At 36.1% G+C, this 12,652-nt stretch overlaps 1 pseudogene; it reads left to right on the top strand.

Moving 5' to 3' along the window:
• Positions 1-9,386, top strand: part of LOC120076573 — a 17,747-nt pseudogene extending 8,361 nt beyond the window's left edge.
• The last annotated feature ends 3,266 nt before the right edge of the window (positions 9,387-12,652 follow it).

Below are 12,652 nucleotides of genomic sequence, written 5' to 3'. Positions count from 1 at the left end.
TGAAATTCTATTATATCGATAAAAACTTATGTTTGAACAAACTCCCTCTTATTCACCAAAATCTAGATTTAAGCTAAAAATACTTTTCGAATGGAGGTCACTTCTAGGGTGACACGAAAGTACCACTTAAATCTGGATTGTTTAACTCTTAAGAGACGTGAGAGAGCTAAAAATAACGTATCGTATATGTTATTAATCTCCCACTGAAGTTTTTCTAAATAACTCTTCATATAGAAGTTATTAAAATTTCTACTGAATGTTCTATTTTGGGTAGATTTATACTTAGATTCTTTTTCGGCTAATAAAGAACCTAAGTCTATGTGGTTTATCTAAGTAATAACTCTTATAATTGGATTTTAACCTACGATGTCAGGTGATAAACGCCATTTTTATTACCTCACATCACTCACGTATGCTTGTAAAATCGATTACCAACACTCAATAGTTCGACCATATCCTCAGGTAGGAGTGTTATGTAAAACCGTCAACTAAGTACCCCCAGGCCTTAGACACAAAGATTATATATCGGTTGAGTTTGTAACCTAGGTTTTATAAGTTTCACAATAAATAGGTGGTCAACCTATGTGAGCATGCAACTGTTGTTTATGGATATTTAATAACAACTTATAAAAATTTTTGAACATGCTAAACATCCATAACATACATAAGGCATTCAAATATTAATATAACACTTATATTAAACTAAAGAAACCCTAACATGCATACTATATATTATAACAATTTATAAACATATTTCGATGCATGTAACATGCTTCCTATGGTGGGATTTTTAAATTCTAAATGACATACTATATGCACATACAAAATTTATTTAATTATAAACATACATCAAATGCATAAATTAATTAAACACAGACTGATATGGTTTTAGTTTTGGCAAAAACAAGCAAACAGAAGCCTAACTATTACAATCAGCTTCAAAACCATCTTTGAACCACTCGTAATCGCACCAAATCGAAACCCATACATCTTTGAACTGGACTGGATGAGTCTGAACCGGAATAGCCAAAAAACATTTTGAGGCTGAATCTGATTGGACCTTGAGAAAAATCGGTCAAACTGTTACTCTTGGTCCAACCTCAAAGTCTTGCTAAGGTCGATCATGTAGCGTTGAAGGCAATCGTCTAGCTTCATCGCCTTGTGTTGTGAAGGACTACACGACCGCTTATGTGTTTGCCGAAGCTAAACGATCCTAGTATAGAACTACACGATCGCTCACTCTATCGCTTAGCTATCACTTAGTTCTATCGTATAGAACTAAACGATTGCTTAACACCATCGCCTAACGCTTCATTGTCATCGTTTAGTATTCGTCATAGCTAAACGATCGCTTAGCTCCATCGTATAGAGCATCATCACATCGCTAGCTCTTTCATCTAATTGATTGCTTAGCTCCGCATCTAAACGTTATCGCTTAGCACTATCGCGTAGCACTTCATCGCATCACGTAGCGTGCATCATAGCTAAAAGATTGTGTAGTACCATCGTATAGTAAACTCAACGTATGTTTAAGTTCCCACACCAAAGCTAAACGATTCCTTAGTGCTATCGCATAGCAATTGAACGCATCGCTTAGCTCCCGTAGGTACACGATCCGTTTGGCGTTCAACATCACAACGATTAGCGCCCATTGCTATACGATCGTTTGGCATTCAACATCACAACGATTAGCGCCCATTGCTATACGATCGTCTAGCTTTTTTCACATTATGTAGCGTCTGGAGCTAGACGATCACTTAGCAACTGAACCTTAACAACAATTTTGAGCAGAAGCTTAAAAAAACTGAACAACAGCTCGACCTCCTTACTTGTTTCTTCAATTACATCTTAATTTTCAACTCTAATGACTCCAAATAAATTAAAAACTCTTGCTAACACATAAAAGCTCATCAAACAAGAGCCAATTACAAATTTAATGTAAAATTAAAGAAAATTAAAAAGCCAAAACTCAGAAAACCATATCAGTGCATCAGTTTCATATTTCTCATATAAACACCCATCATACCAAAATTAAACCGAATTGAATACTTATATGACGCTCTGATACCAATTTTAGATGCATTAGCAACAGTGGAAGCATAGGATCATCTAAGCACTCTAATACACTAATTTTGGCAAAATATAAATCATGCTCTTGCAAAAAAAACAAGTGAGTTTCGGAGACATACCTCTTGTGAACTTCTTCAAAGCTCCTTCTCCAGCTGCTATCTTCTCCAAATCTTGTTGCAGACCACCTCAAGATCTTTTTCCACTAAATTGAGTTGTGGGACTCAAAACAAGCTTGAATCAAGGGATGAAGAAGAAATGCTCTCACTGCAGTAATCTTGTTGAAGAACCTTTTCTCAATCCGAATTTTCTCTAAAATTCTCTATAAGATTGCATGCTCGATTTTCACTCCAATCTCTTCATTATATTGCAGATCAACAAGCAAAAGGAGAGAGTTGCATGAGTTGCAACTCATGCTTGGAGAAAGACAAGGCAAAGAGAATGCTATTTGTGTGAGCTACTTAGGTGATAGATAATGGAAACATTTTCCATTTAGTGTTTTGTTTTTTCTCTTTTTCAATTTTATCTCCAAAAATTTAAAATTTGATTTTTAAAACTAAAAAATGAAATTAATTTCATAAATAAATTTAAATAAAACTTAATTAATTTAATATCAAATATTAAATTAATTTTTACACAAATCGATCTTTATATATTTAAAATCATATTTAAATATATAAATTCTCTTATTCCGTTTAATTCTCAAATTAAACATGTAATTATATCCCATATAATTACTAATTCCCTTAATTCTAATTTGAATGTTTCAAATTTACTTATCATGCTATTCTAGAGCTAGTCCGTTAAATGAGCTAGTAGGGGAAACCTCGCGGACCTATAAATCATAGGCTCAACGATCCGAGATTAATTGGCTGAACTCATTAGACTATATTAATCCTCACTCGTTAACTAATGGGTCACTCCGCTAAAGCCATAGTTGCACTCCCATCACTGTAATATATTATGTCCACATGATTTAACCATAATCAACAAGTCGACCCTTCACAGGTTGTTCGTAATAACGACTGGGTCAAATATCTGTTTTACCCCTGAGATTACATCTTATTCCTCAAGTCCCTACTGATCCTCTAATGAACAACTGTTTGTGATCCAATCACTAAACCAAACTCTCTCACCCAGTGAGAGGGTAGGGCCTCTTGTTCAAGGTCTGGATTCAGTACTTGAGAGAACAACCTTTCTCCTATCCGAAATCGGGTAGGCGTGAACTCCGTCTTGCACCCTATGTCCCTAACTATCTATCTGGTCATACCCCTTGAAAACATGAAACCCAACATTAATATCATATATTAATTATAATATTTCCTCTACTAGATATAAATCATATTTATATCCAATATCCTCCAAATTAATGTATCTCATATATAAAGTTAATTATATCATATTTAATTAACTCGTTTAATTATATCATATATAATCGAACTTTCTCTTGTCAATTTGAACATTTCAAACTGACCCAAAAACTGACTCTCAACTTATATCCAAGCTACCAAGGGGACCTTATGAGCCTATGGCTCGAAGCTCCAATGGTACGTGAATAGCTAACTAAACTCTTTAGTCACGATATCTACCATCTGTTAACTGCCAGACATTTCACTAAAGACCAACAGTTGAACTCTTCTTGCTATAGATATATTTCTATGTCCATTAGATATAACCAATCATCAGTACAATGATCCTTCACAGATGCTCGTAATTACAACAGGCCAATTTATCGTTTTACCCCTGTAATTACATCTTCCTCCTTAAGTACCACTAATCCCTCTAATGAACAATACAACATAGTCCTACTATGTGTGAACACTTATCGGGCCATGAGAAGGTGCGTGGCACCACATCATTCAAGCTCCGGGATCAGCCCTTAAGAGAGCAATCTATCTACTTACCCCTACTTTGGGGAAGGAGTGAACTTCATCTTATGAAGTTGAGTTCCCAGCTCCCAAATCAGGCGAATCCCCAAAATGGTAGGTTTGAGTTGACGCTCTGGCCACTCGCACCCATGCAAATTAAAGGACCACCCTCAATGGTAGGAGTTCCCAACTCACTCAAGATTGAGGTCGTGCTACCTATGGTCATCCTAGTGAAGTGAAATCTCAATCATGAATGGAGTTATATGACAAGACATTAACACCTCGAGGTCAGATCTTATACAAACTCTTTCCATAGGACGCCTCCACTCACATGTCCACTACACAAATGATCAGGATTAGACCATCTGTGACAATTCACAACATTTGTAACAATTCCACAAAGCGGGTCGCGTCCGTAGTGTTACCAGGATAAGATTTCCCTCCTATATCCATATACTATAGACTATTTTGATTGTCACTTAAGACATGATCCACTTGTATGAGACTACATACATGTTTAAGTTACATAAAGACAACCAGGTATTTTGAGTTTATTGGTTTGTGGTAAAATAAAAAAAAAAACATCTAAATGTGCAAAGTCAAGAGGTGAAGTAAATATCATATATACTATACATCACAAGCGTTCGTACAAAGTTGTTTACAAACTATAGGACACGAGACTTTAGGGCACAAACCCTAACAATAAGTTCCTAGAGATAGTTGACAGAAGGTGAAACAATCTATAAGGTAGAGACCAGGGAGATTGTTTCAGCCAAAGCAGTGGGAGATATGAAGTTATTTATAGGAGATAAGTATATTTATTTGAAAAATGTATATTATATTCCTTCTATGAAAAGGAATCTAATATTTGTCTCTTGTTTGTTAAAACAAAATTATAAAGTTTATTTCGAAAACGATGAAGTGTTCATCAATATGGGAAATAAACATATTTGCTCTGCAAAAATAGAAAATAACTTGTACATGTTAAAACCAATTGAGGTCAAAGTTGTTTTAAACATAGAGATGTTTAAAACTGTTGGGACTCATAAGAAGATGAAGCTTTCTCCAAATTCCTATCTTTGGCACTTGAGACTATATCACATAAATCTCAACAGGATTGAGAGATTAGTTAAGAGCGGTCTTCTAAATAAGTTGGAAGACAGTTCATTACCACCATGTGAGTCTTATCTTAAGGGTAAAATGACAAAAAAATCTATTTCTGGAAAAGGTCTTAGAGCCAAAGAACCCCTAGAGCTGATTCACTTAGACCTTTGTGGGCCTCTAAATATTAGAGTAAGAGGAGGGTATGAATATTTCATTAGTTTATAGATGATTATTCCAGGTATAGGCATGTTTACCTAATGCACCAAAAGTCTGAAACTTTTGAAAAGTTCAAAAAGTATAAAGTTGAGGTTGAGAACCAATTAGGTAAAAAGATTAAAACACTTCAATTGGACATGAAATTCTAGAACTATTTGATAGAACATGGAATTCGATCTCAACTCACAGCCCCTGGCACACCTCAGCAGAATGGTGTGGCAGAGAGGAAAAACCAAACCTTTTTGGACATGGTTCGTTCCATGATGAGCTATGTTCAGTTACCAAATTCTTTTTGGGGACATGCAGTTGGAACTGCGGTGTATATTTTGAACATGGTTCTCTTGAAAAGTGTTTCTGAAACACCTTACAAGCTCTGGAGATGAGGTAAAGGAAATTTATATCACTTTAGCATTTGGGGTTGTCCAACATATGTGTTGGTGCAGAATCCTAAAAAGTTGGAACACCGTTCAAAAGTATGCCTATTTGTAGGCTACCCAAAAGAAACAAAAGTTGGTCTCTTTTATAATTCTTAGGAAGATAAAGTATTTGTATCGACAAATGCAACCTTCCTGGAGGAAGATTATATAAAGAACTATCAACCTCGTAGTAAGTTAGTAATAGAAGAAATGTCCAGAGAAACGAAAAATACATCAACAAGAGTTATTGATAGAGCAGGTCCTTCAACAAGAGTTGTTGATGAAATTGATATTCCACATCATTCTCAAGAGTTGAGAATGCCTCATCGTAGTGGGAGGGTTGTACAACAGCCTGACCGGTACATAGGTTTAACTGAAACTCAAGTCATCATCTCAGATGATGGTTTAGAGGATCCATTGTCTTTTAATCAAGCAATAAATGATGTGGACAAAGACCAATGGATTAAAGCCATAGATCTTGAAATGGGATCTAAGTATTTCAATTATGTCTAGGATTTTATAGATCAATCAGAAGGGGTAAAAGCCATCGATTGCAAGTGGATCTACAAGAGAAAACGAGACCAAGCTGGTAAGGTACATACCTACAAAGCTAGACTTGTGGCAAAAGAGTTTACCCAAAGAGAGGGGGTTTGACCCAGCCGTTATTACAAACAAGTTGTGAAGGGTTGACTTGTTGATTATGATTAAATCATGTGGACATAATATATCTACAGTGAGAGGAGTGCAACTATGGGCTTTAGCGGAGTGACCCATTAGTTAACAAGTGAGGATTAATCTAGTCTAATGAGTTTAGCCAATTAATCTCGGATCGTTGGAGCCCATGATCTGTAGGTCCACGAGGTCCCTCTACTAGCTCGTAACGAACTAGCTCTGGAATAGCGTGATAAGTTAATTTGAAACGTTCAAATTAGAATTAAGGAAATTAGTAATTATATGAGATATAATTGTTTAATTTGAAAATTAAATGGAATACGAGAATTTATATATTTAAATATGATTTAAATATATAAAGATCGATTTGTGTAAAAATTAATTTAATATTTGATATTAAATTAATTAAGTTTTATTTAAAATTAATTTATGAAATTAATTTCATTTTTTAGTTTTAAAATCAAATTTTAATTTTTGGAGATAAAATTGAAAAAGAGAAAAAACAAAACACTAAAATGGAAAATGTTTTCCATTATCTATCACCTAAGTAGCTCACACAAATAGCATTCTCTTTGCCTTGTCTTCTCCAAGCATGAGTTGCAACTCATGCAACTCTCTCCTTTGCTTGTTGATCTGCAATATAATGAAGAGATTGGAGTGAAAATCGAGCATGCAATCTATAGAGAATTTTAGAGAAAATTCGGATTGAAGAAAAGGTTCTTCAACAAGATTACTGCAGTGAGCATTTCTTCTTCATCCCTTGATTCAAGCTTGTTTTGAGTCCCACAACTCAATTTAGTGGAAAAGATCTTGAGGTGGTCTGCAACAAGATTTGGAGAAGATAGCAGCTGGAGAAGGAGCTTTGAAGAAGTTCTACAAGAGGTATGTCTCGAAACTCACTTGTTTTTTTGCAAGAGCATGATTTATATTTTGCCAAAATTAGTGTATTAGAGTGCTTAGATGATCCTATGCTTCCACTGTTGCTAATGCAATCTAAAATTGGTATCAGAGCGTCATATAAGTATTCAATTCGGTTTAATTTTGGTATGATGGGTGTTTATATGAGAAATATGAAACTGATGCACTGATATGGTTTTCTGAGTTTTGGCTTTTTAATTTTCTTTAATTTATCATTTAAATTTGTAATTGGCTCTTGTTTGATGAGCTTTTATGTGTTAGCAAGAGTTTTTAATTTATTTGGAGTCATTAGAGTTGAAATTAAGATGTAATTGAAGAAACAAGTAAAGGAGGTCGAGCTGTTGTTCCAGTTTTTTTAAGCTTCTGCTCAAAATTGTTGTTAAGGTTCAGTTGCTAAGTGATCGTCTAGCTCCAGACGCTACATAATGTGAAGAAAAGCTAGACGATCGTATAGCAATGGGCGCTAATCGTTGTGATGTTGAATGCCAAACGATCGTCAAACGTCGTATAGCAAATGGCGCTACTCGTCTGTGACTGTTTGAACGCCAACGATCGGTGTACCCTACGGGAGCTAAGCGATGCGTTCAATTTGCTATGCGATAGCACTAAGGAATCGTTTAGCTTTTGGTGTGGGAACTAAACAATACGTTGAGTTTACTATACGATGGTACTACACAATTTTTAGCTAATGATTGCCACGCTTACGTGATGGCGATGAAGTGCTACGCGATAGGGTTATTTGGAGTTACGAAGGTGTGGGCCGGAAACATATTGGTGTTTTCTGGATTGTTGGGTTCTTAGCAACGCTATCTGGCATTGGGTGTTATTGGGGAGTCAGAAATATTTTTGATGAAACGTACAGGAAAACCTTCTTTGGATTTGCCGAAGAAATTCTTTATGGAAGTTCAAAATTTATTTCCTCTCAGGGTTGGGTTTGCTTTTGGTTTTTTGGTGCATTTTTCATGTAACCGGATTGTATGGTCCGGGATATGGGTATCCGATCCTTATGGATTCAACCCCGGAAGGGTACAAGCTGTAAATCCTGCGTGGCGCGTGCGTCGAAGGGTTTGATACCCTTTTGTTCCGGGCGGAATAGCCCTCGCATCATATTGCCAGCAGGTCAACATTGGGGCATAATTAAGCAGCCTACTTCATCTTAAAGTGTTCGTCCGCCCCAAACGTCTATACAAAGGATTAAGGTATGGGAATATTGAAACCGTCCTTTCCCGAGTAGTATCGCTTGCTGTTATTTTTTTGCAGCTTTTTGTTTGTTTGCTTGGAACTAATGTGGTAATGGTTCAGCAACTAACCCGATTGAATTATTTTGGCCCATCGTTAGTCAATGGGATCAAGGGATACTTTTCCAGCAAGAAATATATCGAAGAAGTTAAGTGCCGGTTAGCCGAAAAATCAAAGTTTTTATCAAGAAGCTTTTGGTCCTAAAAATTCTGAAAAAATTACGCTGTTTTATGATTTATATCGGGAATAATCCCGGCAAAAAGGTGGATCTATTCAGAGCGGGGTTCCATGGACAACGGGGAATGCGAATAGCGTTGGGTGTTAGGACACCCTGTTTAGAGATAAAGAAGGCGCGAACTTTTTGTACGCCGTATGCCGACCTTTTTTGAACACATTTCCGGTTGTTTTTGGTAGACGGAGACGGAATTGTTTTAGAGCCAGATGTTCCCTTTTCGACAGAGCAGAATCGAAGTATAGTGTTGGAACAAGTTTCCGGTGTAACTGTTGAGTTCTAATGGCGGCTGAACTCCAATGGAGTGAGTTATAGGATCTGCTACTGTGAAAAAATTATGCTAGACGTTGCTCAATTGGGTGAAATTTTTGAATTTAGATCGTGCTACTTTGAAATCCGATGGGGTTTTTCGTAGCAGTCCAAGGGGTTGTTTACTTTTGGGCATGCTTCGTTTTGCTTTGCTCTTCTGCTCGGACAGCATTTGGCATGGTGCTAGAACCTTTGTTCGAGATCTCTTTGCTGGGAATTGACCCAGATTTGGACGCTCAAGTAACGAATTTGGGGGCATTCAAAAAACTTGGAGAATTCAACTCAAAAAATGAGTCTAGTCCCCTGATACAAGATTGCTCTGTTCCTTTTTTCCTTAATTTTTGATTTGACATAGGATAGGGTAGCGGATTAAAATCCTTGATTCGGATTGCTGACTTTTTCATTTCTTTGACCTCTTGTTTGGTCCTTTTTTTAAATCCCGTAAAAAGATCCCAACTAAAACAAGGTATGGAAGCTATAATTGTAAACCGAAATCAAATCTATGGGAAGCATTGGTTTATACAATTCCTCTTGTCCCCTCGACATCTAGGAATAATTTTTATTTCGCTATCTTTTTCGCGAACCGCCTTAAAAGTTCCCAACTAAAAAGGCGAAATGATTTTCTCATTATCTCAATTGAAGTTAAATGACCCTCACAATATTTGTGAGGCTCAATTACTTCACTAGTCCCCCGTGTTTCCTGAATGGATTCTCTTAGTTTGTTTGAGCGGGTTGCCCAAAAAGCAAGTTAATAAGCGGCATACCCCATAAAACTTACAAGTAAACCAGAATATAAGCGAAGGTTAAGGATTGGGGCGGGACAATAGGGGTTGCTGTTTCCATTATTATATAATTTGCGAAGACCACAATGATCTATGGATAAAGATCATTTATTTAACAACGGAATGGTATACAAAGTCAACAGATTCTCACTGAATTTAAAAAAAAAAATATAAGGATTATTCTTATGGCTACACAAACCGTTGAGCTAGTTTTGATCTGGGCCCAGCGAACTATTGTAGGGGATTTATTGAAAACCAATTAATTCGGAATATGGTAAAGTGGCTCCTGGGTGGGGAACTACACCTTTAATGGGTGTCGCGATGGGTTCTATTTGCGATATTCCTATGTATTTATTTTGGAGATTTATAATTCCTCCATTTTACTCGGACGGAATTTCAAGGCAATTAGATTTCGATTACAAAGAACCCCTAAATAACTTTTCAATAAAAAGGAAAGTCTAAGTAATCGTATGGTTCCGTTTTTAGCCCACTCTTTTTTTGGTACGTTCGATGTGGAATTTATTTTTTTCTGTATTTTTCCGGAATCATAAAGTGTGGGTGACTTGTTAGAATTGATCCTAAGGATACGACAGGAAGAAGAAAGTCGGTCCATCTTGATCAAGATGATTTTATCTCGTGGATATTCAGTCTAGGCTTAGTAATCTGGAGCACAAGAATATACTGAAATAGATTCAAAATATTCAGAACAAATATTAGAACTATGATTCATACTTATCAAGACTCGTGGCCGGACTCCGAAAAAAAATTTTCTTCTTTCCGTTTATACTTATTTTGGTTAAAGGATAAACGGTTTCTTTTGTCTTTTTTTTCCTTATATTCGTCCATTTGAATAAGCATTGAATAAGTGATACAGTCCAAGGGTTCTTTAACTCAGTGAATTTTTGAACTTTTTTTTGGAAAAGGTTTTTTTTTTGAATCATCGTGGTTTTCTAGTCCTGAATTAGGTTTTTAATTGATTCAATAAGGGTCTAAACAGAGAAATTCCCCTAATCAATAATAGAAAACAAGAGTAAGAGTCCGCATTACATACCAAATAAAGGAAAAAATAGGTAAATAAGAAGACTTCAAGAGGCCCATAATGATCAATATAAATACGAAATGAGCCGACTCTTGATATTTGGGCATTATAACTACAAACGAAGAACTTTTCCGGAATTTTGATTCTTTCGTATCTTCATAAAAAAAATTGGAATCCATAGCAATTAAGAAGTTTGAAACTTTTTTAGTAACACATACCGTTACGAGCGGTTATTTTGGGTGTTTCTGTTTGAGCCCGTACGAGATGAAATTCTCATATACGGTTTCTCAGAGGGGGGTCCCTTGGTTTACCTATTCTCAATAAAAGTGATGATTGGTTTCCGAAGAACGTCTTGAAATTCAGGCGCATTGCAGATGATATAACTAGCAAATTACGTTCCTCCTCATGTCAACATTTTTATTGGTCTAGGAGGAATTAGCTTTACTTGTTCTTTTAGTACAAGTAGCTACGGGGTTTGCTAACTGACTTTTTAAGCTAAGCCGTCCGACGTTTACTGGGAGGCTATTTTGCTTACTGTTCAATAGTATAATGACGAAGCTAACTTTGGTTGGTTAATTTTCCGATCAGTTCATAGATGGTCGGCAAGTAAAATGATGGTCTTAATGATGATCCTTGCACGTATTTCGCGGTGTATCTTACTGGTGGATTTAAAAAACCTCGTGCTAATTGGACTTGGGTTCAAGGTTGGTGGTTCTAGCTTGGTATTGACCGCATCCTTTGGTGTAACTGGTTATTCCTTACTCGGAACCAAAATTGGTTTTTATGGGCAGTCAAAATTGTAACAGGTGTAACCGGAAGCTATTCCAGTAATAGGGTCGCCTTTGGTAGAGTTAATTTCGCGGAAGTTGGCTAGTGTGGGACAATGCTACCTTGAGCCGTTTTTATAGTTTACACACTTTTGTCAAATTAACCTCTTCTAACTGCTCGTAATTTATGTTAATGCAACTTTCCAATGATACGTACAGCAAGGCATTTCTGGTCTTTAATAGAGAAATAAGAAAATCAATAGATTTGTAAATTAGTTATTTAATGATTACTCGGGGGAGGAAGAAGAGTAATTTCATTGCCTGCAAAATAATGGATTATCTGAAAAACATAAGACTGTATTTGGATATTTCCCTTCAACCTCCACGGAAAAATTTTGATTCGTTATTTTTTCAATAATAGTTGAAGGGAAATTTCTTCGAAGAGAAAATGGAATTATGGGAGTGTGGTGCTTTGAACTATTGATCTGGCCTGTTGTAGATATATAGTTTGTTTTTTTAATCTGCCACATTGGGAAACTTCACAACCAAAATGTGTCTTTATTCCAACGCACCGCGAAAGCTCCATACAGAGGGTAGCTGGTTCGCTTGAAGAGAACTTTCTATGATCAGACCTTGACCAATGTCTCGTGGCATGACAGGCTCCGTAAGATCTCAGTAGAATATGGTGATATAATATGGCATAATACAAGATTATCGTTTTGTATCTATTTCACTTACTTAATAGTATGAAAAATTGCATTCCATTTGCTCTGCATTGACTCGATTTAATGATACTATCGGAGTGAAAAAGGGATCTAAAGAAGAAAATAGGCTAGACTTATATTAGTAACAAGTAAATCCTTTGGATGTAAAAAGTTATCAATATTTTTGGGGGGCTAAAAGCCCCATCGCAAAGGTCTGAGACGACCCAGAAAAGCACTTGAACATTATCAACTTTGTAGACTATTGGGTTATTGACATTTAATCTGTAAGAACTGAATTCCTTCAATGGAAATATTGTAA

This window comes from Benincasa hispida, chromosome 1, assembly GCF_009727055.1.
Source record: "Benincasa hispida cultivar B227 chromosome 1, ASM972705v1, whole genome shotgun sequence".
NCBI lineage: Eukaryota > Viridiplantae > Streptophyta > Magnoliopsida > Cucurbitales > Cucurbitaceae > Benincasa > Benincasa hispida.
Note: the sequence above shows the minus strand (reverse complement) of the source record. Positions and strands in the feature narration are given on the sequence as shown.